The sequence below is a fragment of the Carica papaya genome, chromosome 5 (genome assembly GCF_054855325.1).
Source record: "Carica papaya isolate Zhongbai chromosome 5, ASM5485532v1, whole genome shotgun sequence".
Classification (NCBI taxonomy): domain Eukaryota; kingdom Viridiplantae; phylum Streptophyta; class Magnoliopsida; order Brassicales; family Caricaceae; genus Carica; species Carica papaya.
The window spans coordinates 28,303,463-28,319,874 of record NC_142313.1 but is presented as its reverse complement, the minus strand read 5'-3'; the positions used below and the strand labels follow the sequence as shown (position 1 = coordinate 28,319,874).

Below are 16,412 nucleotides of genomic sequence, written 5' to 3'. Positions count from 1 at the left end.
GTTCGACGTTAGGCGCGAATGGAATTATAAACCGCTGGTTCATTTACAAAGGTGAGTCACGGTGCCGGGGCATATTACTTGATATTAGAACGAGAAAGAGAGATGCAGAGTGCACACACAAGGAAACAAATGACGGGAGGGGGAAGAAAGGAGAAGGAGTTTATGCATTTGCAGCGCGAAATTAATCAGGTTCGATCATTCCAGCACTAATGCAACAGATCCCATCATAACTCCGCAGTTAAGTGTGCTTGGGCGAGAGTAGTACTCGGATGGGTGACCACTTGGGAAGTCCTCGTGTTGCACCCATTTTTTTGCAGATGATTCTTTCAACGTTACGTGCGACTTGAATTATGGTCCTCAGGTTTATTCGCAAATGTGAGTCACCGCGGTGTAGCATTTTACTTGATATTAGAACGAGAACGGGAGGTGCAGTGCGCACGCACAAGGAAACAAATGACGGGAGGGGGAAGAAAGGGGAATGAGTTTATGTATTTGCAGCGCAAAATTAAACAGGTGCGATCATACCAGCACTAATGCACCGGATCCCATCAGAACTCTGCAGTGAAGTATGCTTGGGCGAGAGTAGTACTCGGATGTGTGACCTCTTGGGAAGTCCTCGTATCGCAACAATTTTTTTTCAGAGGGGTCGTTCGACGTTACGCGCGACTGGAACAATGGTTCGCTGGTTTATACGCAAATGTGAGTCAAGAATCAGGGGCATTTTAATCGATATTAGAACGAGAAGGAGAGGTGCAGTGTGAACGCACAAGGAAACAAATGATGGGAGGGGGAGGGAAGGAGAAGGAGTGTATGTATTTTGAGCACGAAATGAAACAGGTGCGATCATACCACCACTAATGCAACGGATTCTATCAGAACTCCGTAGGTAAGGGTGCTTGGGCGAGAGTAGTACTAGCATGGGTTACCTCCTGCGAAGTCCTTATATTTCACCCATTTTCTTGTGAAGTCCTCGTGTTGCACCCATTTTTTTGCAGATGATTCTTTCGACGTTACGCACGACTTGAATTATGGTCCTCAAGTTTATTCGCAAATGTGAGTCACGACGCTGTAGAATTTTACTTGATATTAGAACGAGAACGGGAGGTGCAGTGCGCACGCACAAGGAAACAAATGACGGGAGGGGGAAGAAAGGGGAATGAGTTTATGTATTTGCAGCGCAAAATTAAATAGATGCGATCATACCAGCACTAATGCACTGGATCCCATCAGAACTCCGCAGTTATGTGTGCTCGGGCGAGATTAGTGCTCGGATGGGTGACCTCCTTCGAAGTCCTTATATTTCACCCATTTTCTTAGGAGGTCCTCGTGTTGCACCCATCTTCTTGCAGATGATTCTTCCGATGTTACGCGCGACTTGATTTATGGTCCGCAGGTTTATTCGCAAATGTGAGTCACGGCACCGTGGCATTTTACTTGATATTAGAACGAGTACGGGAGGTGCAGTGCGCACCCACAAGGAAACAAATGACGGGAGGAGGAAGAAAGAGAAGGAGTGTATGTATTTGAAGCGCAAAATTAAACAAGTGGCATCATATCAGCACTAATGCACTGGATCCCATCAGAACTCTGCAGTTATGTGTGCTTGGGCGAGAGTAGTGCTCGGATGGGTGACCTCTTGGGAAGTCCTCATATCGCAACAATTTTTTTTCAGATGGGTCGTTCGACGTTACGCGCGACTGGAACTATGGTCCGCTGGTTTATACGCAAATGTGACTCAAGAAAAATGGGCATTTTAATCGATATTAGAACGAGAAGGAGAGGTGCAGTGTGAACGCACAAGAAAACAAATGATGGGAGGGGGGAGGGAAGAAGGAGTGTATGTATTTGCAGCACGAAATTAAACAGGTGCGGTCACACCAGCACAAATGCACCGGATCCCATCAGAACTCCACAGTTAAGTGTGCTTTGGCGAAAGTAGTACAATGATGGGTTACCTCCTGGAAAGTTCTCGTACCCATTTTCTTTTTTTCAGATGTGCCGTTCGACGTTACGCGCGACTTTAATTATGGTCCGCAGATTTATTCGCAAATGTGAGTCACGGCGTCGTGGCATTTTACTTGATATTTGAACGAGAACGGGAGGTGCAGTGCGCACGCACAAGGAAACAAATGACGGGAGGAGGAAGAAAAGAGAAGAAGTGTATGTATTTGAAGCGCAAAATTAAAAAAAGTGGCATCATACCAGCACTAATGCACTGGATCCCATCAGAATTCTGCAGTTAAGTGTGCTTGGGCGAGAGTAGTAGTCGGATGGGTGACCTCCTGTTTAATTTCGCGCTGCAAATACATACACTCATTCTCCTTTCTTCCCCCTCCCGTCATTTATTTCCTTGTGCGTGCGCACTGCACCTCTCGTCCTCGTTCAAATATCAAGTAAAATGTCACGGCGCCATGACTCACATTTGCGAATAAATCTGCGGACCCTAATTAAAGTCGCGCGTAACTTCGAACGGCACAACTGAAAAAAAGAAAATGGGTGCAAAACGAGGACTTCAAAAGAAAATGGGTGAAATATAAGGACTTCGCAGGAGGTAACCCATGCTAGTACTACTCTCGCCTAAGCACCCTTACCTACGGAGTTCTGATAGAATCTGTTGCATTAGTGCTGGTATGAGCCCTCATGTTTCATTCTGCACTGCAAATACATACACTCTTTCTCCTTCCAACCCCCCTCCCGTCATTTGTTTCCTTGTGCGTGCACACTGCACCTCTCGTTCTCGTTCAAATATCAAGTAAAATGCCACGGCGTCGTGACTCACATTTGCGAATAAATCTGCGGACCATAATTAAAGTCGCGCGTAACGTTGAACGGCACATCTGAAAAAAAAAGGGTGCAACACGAGAACATCTCAGGAGGTAACCCATCATTGTACTACTTTCACCAAAGCACACTTAACTGCGGAGTTCTGATGGGATCCGGTGCATTAGTGTTGGTGTGACCGCACCTGTTTAATTTCGTGCTGAAAATACGTACACTCCTTCTTCCCTCCCCCCCTCCAATCATTTGTTTCCTTGTGCGTTCACACTGCACCTCTCCTTCTCGTTCGAATATTGATTAAAATGCCCCTGATTCTTGACTCACATTTGCGTATAAACCAGCGGACCATAGTTCCAGTCGCGCGTAACGTCGAACGACCCATCTGAAAAAAAATTATTACGATACGTGGACTTCCCAAGAGGTCACCCATCCAAGTACTACTCTCGCCCAAGCACCCTTAACTGCAGAGTTCTGATGGGATCCAGTGCATTAGTGCTGGTATGATGCCACTTGTTTAATTTTGCGCTTCAAATACATACACTCCTTCTCTTTTCTTCCTCCTCTCGTCATTTGTTTCCTGGTGCGTGCGCACTGCACCTCCCCTACTCGTTCTAATATCAAGTAAAATGCCACGGCGCCGTGACTCACATTTGCGAATAAACCTGCGGACCATAAAGCAAGTCGCGCGTAACGTCGAAAGAATCATCTGCAAAAAGATGGGTGCAACACGAGGACCTCCCAAGAAAATGGGTTAAATATAAGGACTTCGCATGAGGTCACCCGTCTGAGTACTTTTCTCGCCCAAGCACCCTTAACTGCAGAGTTCTAATAGAATCCGTTGCATTAGTGCTGGTATGATTCCTCATGTTCAATTCTGCACTGCAAATACATACACTCTTTCTCCTCCCATCCCCCCACCCGTCATTTGTTTCCATGTGCGTGCATTCTGCACCTCTCTTTCTCGTTCTAATATCAAGTAATATGCCCCGGCACTGTGACTCACCTTTGCAAATGAACCAGCGGTTTATAATTCCATTCGCGCGTAACGTCGAACAACCCATCCGAGAAAAAAAAGGTGCAACACGAGGGCTTCCCAAGTGATCACCCATCCAAGTACTACTCTTGCCCAAGCACACCTAACTGCGGAGTTCTGATAGGATCCGGGGCTTTAGTGCTGGTATGATCGCACCTGTTTAATTCTGCGTTGGAAATACGTACACTCCTTCTCCTTTCTTCCCCCTCCGTCATTTGTTTCCTTGTGCGTTCACACTTCATCTCTCCTTCTCGTTCTAATATCGATTAAAATGCCTCTGCTTCTTGACTCACATTTGCGTATAAACCAGCGGACCCTAGTTCCAGACTCGCGTAACGTCGAACGACCCGTCTGAAAAAAAATTGGTGCGACACGAGGACTTTCCAGGAGGTCACCCATCCGAGTACTAATCTCGCCCAAGCACACTTAACTGCGGAGTTCTGATGGGATCCAGTGCATTAGTGCTGGTATGATCACACCCGTTTAATTCCGCGCTGCAAATACATAAACTCTTTCTTCTTTCTTCCCCCTCCCGTCATTTGTTTCCTTGTGCGTGCGCACTGCACCTCTCGTTCTCGTTCAAATATCAAGTAAAATGCCACGGCGCCGTGACTCACATTTGCGAATAAATCTGCGGACCATAATTAAAGTCGCGTGTAACGTCGAACGGCACATCTGAAAAAAATAAAATGGGTGCAACACGAGAACTTCCCAGGAGGTAACCCATCATTGTACTACTTTTGCCAAAGCACACTTAACTGCGGAGTTCTGATGGGATCCGTTGCATTTGTGCTGGTATGATCGCACCCGTTTAATTCCGCGCTGCAAATAGATAAACTCCTTCTCCTTTCTTCCCCCTCCCATCATTTGTTTCCTTGTGCGTGCGCACTGCACCTCCCGTGCTCGTTCTAATATCAAGTAAAATGCTACGGTGCCGTGACTCACATTTGCCAATAAACCTGAGGACCATAATTCAAGTCGTGCGTATCATCGAAAGAATCATCTGCAAAAAATGGGTGCAACACGAGGACTTCCTAAGAAAATGGGTGAAATATAAGGACTTCGCACGAGGTCACCCATCCTAGAGCTACTCTCGCCCAAGCACCCTTAACTTGCGGAGTTCTGATAGAATCCGTTGCATTGGTGCTGGTATGATTGCTCATGTTTCATTCTGTGCTGCAAATACATACACTTTTTCTCCCTCCATCCCCCCTCCCGTCATTTGTTTCATTGTGCGTGCACTCTGCATCTCTCCTTCTCATTCTAATATCGATTAAAATGCCCCTGCTTCTTGACTCACATTTGCGTATAAACCAGTGGACCCTAGTTCCAGTCGCTCGTAACGTCGAACGACCCGTCTGAAAAAAAAATTATTGCGACACAAGGACTTCCCAAGAGGTCACCCATCCGAGTACTACACTCGCCCAAGCACACTTAACTGCGGAGTTCTGATGGGATCCGGTGCAATAGTGCTGGTATGATCGCACCCGTTTAATTTCGCGCTGCAAATACATAAACTCTTTCTCCTTCCATCCCCCCTCCTGTCATTTGTTTCCTTGTGCGTGCACTCTGCATCTCTCTTTCTCGTTCTAATATCAAGGAATATGCCCCGGCACTGTGACTCACATTTGCGAATAAATCTGCGGACCATAATTAAAGTCGCGCGTAACGTCGAACGGCAAATCTGAAGAAAAGAAAATGGGTGCAACACGAGAACATCCTAGGAGGTAACCTATCATTGTACTACTTCCGACAAAGCACACTTAATTGCGGAGTTCTGATGGGATCCGGTGCATTTGTGCTGGTGTGACCGCACCTGTTTAATTTCGTGCTGAAAATACATACACTCCTTCTTCCCTCCCCCCCTCCCATCATTTGTTTCCTTGTGCGTTCACACTGCACCTCTCCTTCTCGTTCTAATATCGATTAAAATGCCCCTGATTCTTGACTCACATTTGCGTATAAACAATTGGACCCTAGTTCTAGTCGCACGTAACGTCAAACGACCCGTCTGAAAAAAAAATTACTACGGCACAAGGATTTCCCAGGAGGTCACCCATCCGAGTACTACTCTCGCCCAAGCACACTTAACTGCAGAGTTCTGATGGGATCCAGTGTATTACTGCTGGTATGATCGCACATGTTTAATTTTGTGCTGCAAATACATAAAATCCTTCTCATTTCTTCCCCCTCCCGTCATTTGTTTCCTTGTGCGTGCGCACTGCACCTCTCGTTGTCGTTCAAATATCATGTAAAATGCCACGGTGCTGTGACTCACATTTGCGAATAAATCTGCGGACCATAATTAAAGTCGCACGTAACGTCGAACGGCACATCTGAAAAAAAGAAAATGGGTGCAACACGAGAACTTCCCATGAGGTAACCCATTATTGTACTACTTTCGCCAAAGCACACTTAACTGCGGAGTTCTTCTGAAATCCGGTGCATTTGTGCTGGTATGACCCCACCTGTTTAATTTCGTGCTAAAAATACATACACTCCTTCTTCCCTCCCCCCCTCCCATCATATGTTTCCTTGTGCGTTCATACTGCACCTCTCATTCTCGTTCTAATATCGATTAAAATGCCCCTGATTCTTGACTCACATTTGCGTATAAACCAGCGGACCATAGTTCCAGTCGCGCGTAACGTCGAACGACCCATCTGAAAAAAAATTGTTGCGATACGAGGACTTCCTAAGAGGTCATCCATCCGAGTACTACTCTCGCCAAAGCACGCTTAACTGCAGAGTTCTGATGGGATCCAGTGCATTAGTGCTGGTATGATGCCACTTGTTTAATTTTGTACTTCAAATACATACACTCCTTCCCTTTTCTTCCTCCTCCCGTCATTTGTTTCCTTCTGCGTGCGCACTGCACCTCCCGTACTCGTTCTAATATCAAGTAAAATGCCACAGCGCTGTGACTCACATTTGCGAATAAACCTGCGGACCATAAATCAAGTCGCGCATAACATCGAAAGAAATATCTGCAAAAAAATGGGTACAACACGAGGACCTCCTAAGAAAATGGGTGAAATATAAGGACTTCGCAGGAGGTCACCCATCCGAGTACTTTTCTCGCCCAAGCACTCTTAACTGCGGAGTTCTGATAGAATCCGTTGCATTAGTGCTGGTATGATCCCTCATGTTTCATTCTGCACTGCAAATACATACACTCTTTCTCCTCCCATCCACCCTCCCGTCATTTGTTCCCTTGTGCGTGCACTCTGCATCTCTCTTTCTCGTTCTAATATCAAGTAATATGCTCCGGCACCGTGACTCACCTTTGCAAATGAACCAGCGGTTTATAATTCCATTCGCGCGTAACGTCGAACAACCCATCCAAAAAAAAATAGGTGCAACAGAGGGCTTCCCAGGTGGTCACCAATCCGAGTACTACTCTCGCCCAAGCACACTTAACTGCAGAGTTCTGATGGGATCCGGGGCTTTAGTGCTGCTATGATCGCACCTCTTTAATTTCGCGCTGCAAATACATACACTCCACCTTTCTTCCCCCTCCCGTCATTTGTTTCCTTGTGCGTTCACACTTCACCTTTCATTCTCGTTCTAATATCGATTAAAATGCCCCTCCTTCTCGACTAACATTTGCGTATAAACCCGCGGACCCTAGTTCAAGACACGCGTAACGTCGAATGACCAGTCTGAAAAAAAATTTGTGCGACACGAGGACTTCCGAGGAGGTCAACCATCCGAGTACTAATCTCGCCCAAGCACACTTAACTGCGGAGTTCTGATGGGATCCGGGGCTTTAGTGCTGGTATGATCGCACCTGTTTAGTTTCGCGCTGCAAATACATACACTCCTTCTCTTTTCTTCCCCCTCCCGTCATTTGTTTCCTTGTGCGTGCGCGCTGCACCTCCCGTTCTCGTTCTAATATCAAGTAAAATGCTACAGCGCCGTGACTCACATTTGCGAATAAACCTGAGGACCATAATTCAAGTCGCGCGTAACGTCGAAAGAATCATCTACAAAAAAATGGGTGCAACATGAGGACTTCACAAGAAAATGGGTGAAATATAGGGACTTCGCAGGAGGTAACCCATGCTAGTACTACTCTCGCCCAAGCACCCTTACCTACGGAGTTCTGATAGAATCCGTTCCATTAGTGCTGGTATGATCGTACCTGTTTCATTTCGTGCTGAAAATACAAACACTCCTTCTCCTTCTCTCCCCCTCCCATCAATTGTTTCCTTGTGCGTTCACACTGCACCTCTCCTTCTCGTTCTAATATCGATTAAAATGCCCCTGCTTCTTGACTCACAATTGCGTATAAACCAGCGGACAATAGTTCCAGTCGCGCGTAACGTCGAACGACCCGTCTGAAAAAAAATTGGTGCGACACGAGGACTTCCCAGGAGGTCACCGTTCCGAGTACTACTCTCGCCCAAGCTCACTTAGCTGCGGAGTTCTGATGGGATCCGATGCATTAGTGCTGGTATGATTGCACCCGTTTAATTTTGCGCTGCAAATACATAAACTCCTTCTCCTTTCTTTCCCCTCCCGTCATTTGTTTCCTTGTGCGTGCGCACTGCACCTCCCGTGCTCATTCTAATATCAAGTAAAATGCTACGGTGCCGTGACTCACATTTATGAATAAACCTGAGGACCATAATTCAAGTCGCGCGTATCGTCGAAAAAATCATCTGCAAAAAAATTGGTGCAACACGAGAACTTCCTATGATTGCTCATGTTTCATTCTGCGCTGCAAATACATACACTTTTTCTCCCTCCATCCCCCTCCCGTCATTTGTTTCCTTGTGCGTGCACTCTGCATCTCTCCTTCTCATTCTAATATCGATTAAAATGCCCCTACTTCTTGATTCACATTTGCGTATAAATCAGTGGACCCTAGTTCCAGTCGCGCATAACGTCGAACGACCCGTTTGAAAAAAAAAATTAGTGCGACACGAGGACTTCTCAGGAGGTCACCCATCCGAGTACTACTCCCGCCCAAGCACACTTAACTGCGGAGTTCTGATGGGATCCGGTGCATTTGTGCTGGTATGATCGCACCTGTTTAATTCTGCGTTGCAAATACATAAACTCCTTCTCCTTTCTTCCCCCTCCCGTCATTTGTTTCCTTGTGAGTGCGCACTGCACCTTTCGTTCTCGTTCAAATATCAAGTAAAATGCCACGGCGCCGTGACTCACATTTGCGAATAAATCTGCAGACCATAATTAAAGTCGTGCGTAACGTCGAACGGCATATCTGAAGAAAAAAAAATGGGTGCAACACGAGAACTTCACCAGAAAATGGGTGAAATATAAGGACTTCGCAGGAGGTAACCCATGCTAGTACTACTTTCGCCAAAGCACACTTAACTGCGGAGTTCTGATGGGATCTGGTGCATTTGTGCTGGTGTGACCGCACCTGTTTAATTTCGTGCTGAAAATACATACACTCCTTCTTCCCTTCCCCCATCCCATCATTTGTTTCCTTGTGCGTTCACACTGCACCTCTCCTTCTCGTTCTAATATCGATTAAAATGCCCCTGCTTCTTGACTCACATTTGCATATAAATCAGCGGACCATAGTTCCAGTCGCGTGTAACGTCGAACGACCCATCTGAAAAAAAATTGGTGCAACACAAGGACTTCCAGTGCATTAGTGCTGGTATGATCGCACCCGTTTAATTTTGCGCTGCAAATACATAAACTCCTTCTCCTTTCTTCCCCCTCCCGTCATTTGTTTCTTTGTGCGTGTGCACTGCACCTCCCGTGCTCGTTCCAATATCAAGTAAAATACTACGGTGCCGTGACTCACATTTGCGAATAGACCTGAGGACCATAATTCAAGTCGCGCGTAACGTCGAAAGAATCATCTGCAAAAAAATGGGTGCAACACGAGGACTTTACAAGAAAATGGGTGAAATATAAGGACTTCGCAGGAGGTAACCCATGCTAGAACTACTCTCGCCCAAGCACCCTTACCTACGGAGTTCTGATAGAATCCGCTGCATTAGTGCTGGTATGATCGCACCTGTTTAATTCTGCACTGTAAATACATACACTCTTTCTCCTCCCATCCCCCCTCCCGTCATTTGTTTCCTTGTGCGTGCACTCTGCATCTCTCTTTCTCGTTCTAATATCAAGTAATATGCCCCGGCACCATGACTCACCTTTGCAAATGAACCAGCGGTTTATAATTCCATTCGCGTGTAACGTCGAACAACTCATCCGAATACTAATCTCGCCCAAGTACACTTCAATGCGGAGTTCTGATGGGATCCGGTGCATTAGTGCTGGTATGATCGCAACTGTTTAATTTTGCGTTGCAAATACATAAACTCATTCCCCTTTCTTCCCCCTCCCGTCATTTGTTTCCTTGTGCATGCGTACTGCACCTCCTGTTCTCGTTCTAATATCAACTAAAATGCTACAGCGCCGTGACTCACATTTGCGAATAAACCTGAGAACCATAATTCAAGTCGCGCGTAATGTCGAAAGAATCATCTGCAAAAAAATGGGTGCAACACAAGGACTTCACAAGAAAATGGGTGAAATATAAGGACTTCGCAGGAGGTAACCCATGCTAGCACTACTCTCGCCGAAGCACCCTTACCGACGGAGTTCTGATAGAATCCGATGCATTAGTGTTGGTATGACCGCACCTGTTTAATTTCATGCTGAAAATACATACACTCCTTCTTCCCTCCCCCCCTCCCATCATTTGTTTCCTTGTGCGTTCACATTGCACCTCTCATTCTCGTTCTAATATCGATTAAAACACCCCTGATTCTTGACCCACATTTGCGTATAAACCAGCGGACAATAGTTCCAGTCGCGCGTAATGTCGAACGACCCGTCAGAAAAAAAATTGGAGCAACACAAGGACTTACCAGGAGGTCACCCATCCGAGTACTACTCTCGCCCAAGTACACTTAACTGCGGAGTTCTGATGGGATCCAGGGCAATAGTGCTGGTATGATCGCACCCGTTTAATTTCGCGCTGCAAATAGATAAACTCCTTCTCCTTTCTTCCCCCTCCCGTCATTTGTTTCCTTGTGCGTGCGCACTGCACCTCCCGTGCTCGTTCTAATATCAAGTAAAATACTATGGTGCCGTGACTCACATTTGCGAATAAACTTGAGGACCATAATTCAAGTCGCGCGTAATGTCGAAAGAATCATCTGCAAAAAAATGGGTGCAACACGGGGACTTCACAAGAAAATGAGTGAAATATAAGGACTTCGCGGGAGGTAACCCATGCTAGTACTACTCTCGCCGAAGCACCCTTACCTACGGAGTTCTGATAGAATCCGCTGCATTAGTGCTGGTATGATCGCACTTGTTTTATTTCGTGCTGAAAATACATACACTCCTTCTCCTTCCCTCCCCCTCCCATCAATTGTTTCCTTGTGCGTTCACATTGCACCTCTCCTTCTCGTTATAATATCGATTAAAATGCCCCTGCTTCTTGACTCACATTTGCGTATAAACCAGCGGACCCCAGTTCCAGTCGCGCGTAACGTCGAACGACCCGTCTGAAAAAAAATTGGTACGACACGAGGACTTCCCAGGAGGTCACCCATCCAAGTACTACTCTCACCCAAGCACACTTAACTACAGAGTTCTGATGGGATCCAGTGCATTAGTGCTGATATAATCGCACCCATTTAATTCCGTACTGCAAATACATAAACTCCTTCTCCTTTCTTCCCCCTCCCGTCATTTGTTTCCTTGTGCGTGGGCACTGCACCTCCCGTGCTCATTCTAATATCAGGTAAAATGCCACAGTGCCGTGACAGACATTTGCGAATAAACCTAAGGACCATAATTCAAGTCGCGCGTATCGTCGAAAGAATCATCTGCAAAAAAATGGGTGCAACACGAGGACTTCCTAAGAAAATGGGTGAAATATAAGGACTTCGCAGGAGGTCACCCATCCTAGAGCTACTCTCGCCCAAGCACCCTTAACTTGTGGAGTTCTGATAGAATCCGTTGCATTCGTGCTGGTATGATTGCTCATGTTTCATTCTGCGCTGCAAATACATACACATTTTTTCCCTCCATCCCCCCTCCCATCATTTGTTTCCTTTTGCGTGCACTCTGCATCTCTCATTCTCGTTCTAATATCAATTAAAATGCCCCTGCTTCTTGACTCACATTTGCGTATAAACCAGCGGACCCTAGTTCCAGTTGCGCGTAACGTCGAACGACCCGTCTGAAAAACAAATTAGTGCGACACGAAGACTTCCTAGGAGGTCACCCATCCGAGTACTACTCTCGCCCAAGCACACTTAACTGCGGAGTTCTGATGGGATCCGGTGCATTAGTGCTGGTATGATCGCACCTATTTAATTTCGCACTACAAATACATAAAATCCTTATCATTTCTTCCCCCTCCCGTCATTTATTTCCTTGTGCGTGCGCACTGTACCTCTCGTTCTCGTTCAAATATCAAGTAAAATGCCACGGCGCCGTGACTCACATTTGCAAATAAATCTGCGGACCATAATTAAAGTCGCGCGTAACGTCTAACGGCACATCTGAAAAAAAGAAAATGGGTGCAACACGAGAACTTCCCAGGAGGTAACCCATCATTGTACTACTTTCCCCAAAGCATACTTAACTGCGGAGTTCTGATGGGATCCGGTGCATTTGTGCTGGTGTGACCGCACTTGTTTAATTTCGTGCTGAAAATACATACACTCCTTCTTCCCTCCCCCCCTCCAATCATTTGTTTCCTTGTGCGTTCACACTGCACCTCTCCTTCTCGTTCTAATATCGATTAAAATGCCCTTGATTCTTGACTCACATTTGCGTATAAACCAGCGGACCATAGTTCCAGTCGCGCGTAACGTCGAACGACCTATCTGGAAAAAAATTGTTGCGATACGAGGACTTCCCAAGAGGTCACCCATCCGAGTACTACTCTCGACCAAGCACACTTAACTACAAAGTTCTGATGTGATCCAGTGCATTAGTGCTGGTATGATGCCACTTGTTTAATTTTGCGCTTCAAATACATACACTCCTTCTCTTTTCGTCCTCCTCCCGTCATTTGTTTCCTTGTGCGTGCGAATTGCACCTCCCGTACTCGTTCTAATATCAAGTAAAATGTCACGGCACCGTGACTCACATTTGCGAATAAACCTGCAGACCACAAATCAAGTCACGCGTAACGTCGAAAGAATCATCTGCAAAAAGATGGGTGCAACACGAGGACCTCCCAAGAAAATGGGTGAAATATAAGGACTTCACAGGAGGTAACCCATGCTAGTACTACTCTCGCCCAAGCACCCTTACCTACGAAGTTCTAATAGAATCCGTTGCATTAGTGCTGGTATGATCGCACCTGTTTCATTTCGTGCTGAAAATACATACACTCCTTCTCCTTCCCTCCCCCTCCCATCAATTGTCTCCTTGTGCGTTCACACTGCACCTCTCCTTCTCGTTCTAATATCGATTAAAATGCCCCTGCTTCTTGACTCACATTTGCGTATAAACCAGCGGACCCTAGTTCCAGTTGCGCGTAACGTCTAACGACCCGTCTGAAAATAAATTGGTGCGACACGAGGACTTCCCAGGAGGTCACAGATCCGAGTACTACTCTCGCCCAAGCACACTTAACTACAGAGTTCTGATGGGATCCAGTGCATTAGTGCTGGTATGATCGCACCCATTTAATTCCGCACTGCAAATACATAAACTCCTTCTCCTTTCTTCCCCCTCCCGTCATTTGTTTCCTTGTGCGTGCGCACTGCACCTCCCGTGCTTGTTCTAATATCAGGTAAAATGCCACGGTGCCGTGACAGACATTTGCGAATAAACCTAAGGACCATAATTCAAGTCGCGTGTATCGTCGAAAGAATCATATGCAAAAAAATGGGTGCAACACGAGGACTTCCTAAGAAAATTGGTGAAATATAAGGACTTCGCAGGAGGTCACCCATCCTAGTGCTACTCTCGCCCAAGCACCCTTAACTTGCGGAGTTCTGATAGAATCCGTTGCATTGGTGCTGGTATGATGGCTCATGTTTCATTATGCGCTGCAAATACATACACTTTTTCTCCCTCCATCCCCCCTCCCGTCATTTGTTTCCTTGTGCGTGCACTCTGCATCTCTCCTTCCCGTTCTAATATCGATTAAAATGCCCCTGCTTCTTGACTCACATTTGCGTATAAACCAGCGGACCCTAGTTCCAGTTGCGCGTAACGTCTAACGACCCGTCTGAAAAAAAATTGGTGCGACACGAGGACTTCCCAGGAGGTCACCGATCCGAGTACTACTCTCGCCCAAGCACACTTAACTATAGAGTTCTGATGGGATCCAGTGCATTAGTGCTGGTATGATCGCACCCATTTAATTCCGCACTGCAAATACATAAACTCCTTCTCCTTTCTTCCCCCTCCCGTCATTTGTTTCCTTGTGCGTGCGCACTGCACCTCCCGTGCTCGTTCTAATATCAGGTAAAATGCCACGGTGCCGTGACAGACATTTGCGAATAAACCTAAGGACCATAATTCAAGTCGCGCGTATCGTCGAAAGAATCATATGCAAAAAAATGGGTGCAACACGAGGACTTCCTAAGAAAATTGGTGAAATATAAGGACTTCGCAGGAGGTCACCCATCCTAGTGCTACTTTCGCCCAAGCACCCTTAACTTGCGGAGTTCTGATAGAATCCGTTGCATTGGTGCTGGTATGATGGCTCATGTTTCATTATGCGCTGCAAATACATACACTTTTTCTCCCTCCATCCCCCCTCCCGTCATTTGTTTCCTTGTGCGTGCACTCTGCATCTCTCCTTCCCGTTCTAATATCGATTAAAATGCCCCTGCTTCTTGACTCACATTTGCGTATAAACCAATGGACCCTAGTTCCAGTCGCGCGTAACGTCGAACAACCCGTCTGAAAAAAAAAATTAGTGCGACACAAGGAATTCCTTGTGCCTGCGCACTGCACCTCTCGTTCTCGTTCAAATATCAAGTAAAATGCCACGGCGCCGTGACTCACATTTGCGAATAAATCTGCGAACCATAATTAAAGTCGCACGTAACGTCGAACGACACATCTAAAAAAAAGAAAATGGGTGCAACACGAGAACTTCCCAGGAGGTAACCCATTATTGTACTACTCTCGCCTAAGCACACTTAACTGCAGAGTTCTGATGGGATCCGGTGCATTAGTGCTGGTATGATGCCACTTGTTTAATTTTGCGCTTCAAATACATACACTCCTTCTCTTTTCTTCCTCCTCCCGTCATTTGTTTCCTTGTGCGTGCGCACTGCACCTCCCGTACTCGTTCTAATATCAAGTAAAATGCCACGACGCCATGACTCACATTTGCGAATAAACCTGCGGACCGTAAATCAAGTCGCGCGTAACGTAGAAAGAATCATCTGCAAAAAGATGGGTGCAACACGAGGACCTCCCAAGAAAATGGGTGAAATATAAGGACTTCGCAGGAGGTCACCCATCCGAGTACTTTTCTCGCCTAAGCACCCTTAACTGCGGAGTTCTGATAGAATCCGTTGCATTAGCGCTGGTATGATCCATCATGTTTCATTCTGCACTGCAAATACATACACTCTTTCTCCTCCCATCCCCCCTCCCGTCATTTGTTTCCTTGTGCATGCACTCTGTATCTCTCTTTCTCGTTCTAATATCAAGTAATATGCCCCGGCACCGTGACTCACCTTTGCAAATGAACCAGCGGTTTATAATTCCATTCGCGCGTAACGTTGAACACCCCATCCGAAAAAAAATAGGTGCAACACGAGGGCTTCCCAAGTTGTCACCCATCTGAGTACTACTCTCGCCCAAGCACACTTAACTGCGGAGTTCTGATGGGATCCGGGGCTTTAGTGCTGGTATGATCGAACCTGTTTAATTTCGCGCTGCAAATACATACACTCCTCCTTTCTTCCCTCGCCCGTCATTTGTTTCCTTGTGCGTTCAAACTTCACCTCTCATTCTCGTTCTAATATCGATTAAAATGCCCCTGCTTCTTGACTCACATTTGGGTATAAACCAGCGGACCCTTGTTCTAGACGCGCGTAACGTCGAATGACCCGTCTGAAAAAAAATTGGTGCAACACGAGGACTTCCCAGGAGGTCACCCATCCGAGTACTAATCTCGCCCAAGCACACTTCAGTGCGGAGTTCTGATGGGATCCGGTGTATTAGTGCCGGTATGATCGCACTTGTTTAATTTCGCGCTGCAAATACATAAACTCATTCCCCTTTCTTCCCCCTCCTGTCATTTGTTTCCCTGTGCGTGCGCACTGCACCTCCCGTTCTCGTTCTACTATCAAGTAAAATGCCACGGCGCTGTGACTCACATTTGCGAATAAACCTGAGGACCATAATTCAAGTTGCGCGTAACGTCGAACGGCACATCTGAAAAAAAGAAAATGGGTATAACACGAGAACTTCCCAGGAGGTAACCCATCATTGTACTACTTTCGCCAAAGAACACTTAACTGCGGAGTTCTAATGGGATCCGGTGCATTTGTGCTGGTGTGACCGCACCTGTTTAATTTTGTGCTGAAAATACATACACTCCTTCTTCCCTCCCCCCTTCCCTTCATTTGTTTCCTTGTGCGTTCACACTGCACCTCTCCTTCTCGTTCTA

At 46.3% G+C, this 16,412-nt stretch overlaps 2 non-coding genes and 24 pseudogenes across 2 annotated transcripts; 3 read left to right on the top strand and 23 right to left on the bottom strand.

Moving 5' to 3' along the window:
* Positions 1 to 187: 187 nt before the first annotated feature.
* On the top strand, positions 188 to 306 carry LOC148258673 (5S ribosomal RNA; annotated as a pseudogene).
* A 205-nt stretch (positions 307 to 511) lies between these two features.
* On the top strand, positions 512 to 630 carry LOC148258672 (5S ribosomal RNA; annotated as a pseudogene).
* A 1,234-nt stretch (positions 631 to 1,864) lies between these two features.
* Positions 1,865 to 1,982, top strand: LOC148258671 (5S ribosomal RNA; annotated as a pseudogene).
* Positions 1,983 to 2,848: 866 nt separating this feature from the next.
* On the bottom strand, positions 2,849 to 2,967 carry LOC148258670 (5S ribosomal RNA; annotated as a pseudogene).
* Positions 2,968 to 3,171: 204 nt separating this feature from the next.
* LOC148258669 (5S ribosomal RNA) lies at positions 3,172 to 3,289 on the bottom strand (annotated as a pseudogene).
* A 561-nt stretch (positions 3,290 to 3,850) lies between these two features.
* On the bottom strand, positions 3,851 to 3,969 carry LOC148258668 (5S ribosomal RNA; annotated as a pseudogene).
* Positions 3,970 to 4,173: 204 nt separating this feature from the next.
* LOC148258667 (5S ribosomal RNA) lies at positions 4,174 to 4,292 on the bottom strand (annotated as a pseudogene).
* Positions 4,293 to 4,501: 209 nt separating this feature from the next.
* Positions 4,502 to 4,620, bottom strand: LOC148258666 (5S ribosomal RNA; annotated as a pseudogene).
* A 561-nt stretch (positions 4,621 to 5,181) lies between these two features.
* Positions 5,182 to 5,300, bottom strand: LOC148258665 (5S ribosomal RNA; annotated as a pseudogene).
* A 534-nt stretch (positions 5,301 to 5,834) lies between these two features.
* LOC148258664 (5S ribosomal RNA) lies at positions 5,835 to 5,953 on the bottom strand (annotated as a pseudogene).
* Positions 5,954 to 6,485: 532 nt separating this feature from the next.
* On the bottom strand, positions 6,486 to 6,603 carry LOC148258663 (5S ribosomal RNA; annotated as a pseudogene).
* Positions 6,604 to 7,164: 561 nt separating this feature from the next.
* Positions 7,165 to 7,282, bottom strand: LOC148258662 (5S ribosomal RNA; annotated as a pseudogene).
* Positions 7,283 to 7,484: 202 nt separating this feature from the next.
* LOC148258661 (5S ribosomal RNA) lies at positions 7,485 to 7,603 on the bottom strand (annotated as a pseudogene).
* A 559-nt stretch (positions 7,604 to 8,162) lies between these two features.
* Positions 8,163 to 8,281, bottom strand: LOC148258660 (5S ribosomal RNA; annotated as a pseudogene).
* A 447-nt stretch (positions 8,282 to 8,728) lies between these two features.
* Positions 8,729 to 8,847, bottom strand: LOC148258659 (5S ribosomal RNA). The gene has a single exon (XR_015820928.1). It is a non-coding gene; the product is annotated as a 5S ribosomal RNA (ribosomal RNA).
* A 1,802-nt stretch (positions 8,848 to 10,649) lies between these two features.
* Positions 10,650 to 10,768, bottom strand: LOC148258658 (5S ribosomal RNA; annotated as a pseudogene).
* A 559-nt stretch (positions 10,769 to 11,327) lies between these two features.
* LOC148258657 (5S ribosomal RNA) lies at positions 11,328 to 11,446 on the bottom strand (annotated as a pseudogene).
* A 562-nt stretch (positions 11,447 to 12,008) lies between these two features.
* Positions 12,009 to 12,127, bottom strand: LOC148258656 (5S ribosomal RNA). Its single transcript, XR_015820418.1, has one exon. It is a non-coding gene; the product is annotated as a 5S ribosomal RNA (ribosomal RNA).
* A 209-nt stretch (positions 12,128 to 12,336) lies between these two features.
* LOC148258655 (5S ribosomal RNA) lies at positions 12,337 to 12,455 on the bottom strand (annotated as a pseudogene).
* A 204-nt stretch (positions 12,456 to 12,659) lies between these two features.
* On the bottom strand, positions 12,660 to 12,777 carry LOC148258654 (5S ribosomal RNA; annotated as a pseudogene).
* A 560-nt stretch (positions 12,778 to 13,337) lies between these two features.
* LOC148258653 (5S ribosomal RNA) lies at positions 13,338 to 13,456 on the bottom strand (annotated as a pseudogene).
* Positions 13,457 to 14,017: 561 nt separating this feature from the next.
* Positions 14,018 to 14,136, bottom strand: LOC148258652 (5S ribosomal RNA; annotated as a pseudogene).
* Positions 14,137 to 14,864: 728 nt separating this feature from the next.
* LOC148258651 (5S ribosomal RNA) lies at positions 14,865 to 14,983 on the bottom strand (annotated as a pseudogene).
* A 560-nt stretch (positions 14,984 to 15,543) lies between these two features.
* On the bottom strand, positions 15,544 to 15,662 carry LOC148258650 (5S ribosomal RNA; annotated as a pseudogene).
* A 202-nt stretch (positions 15,663 to 15,864) lies between these two features.
* Positions 15,865 to 15,983, bottom strand: LOC148258649 (5S ribosomal RNA; annotated as a pseudogene).
* Positions 15,984 to 16,192: 209 nt separating this feature from the next.
* Positions 16,193 to 16,311, bottom strand: LOC148258648 (5S ribosomal RNA; annotated as a pseudogene).
* Between the last annotated feature and the right edge of the window lie 101 nt (positions 16,312 to 16,412).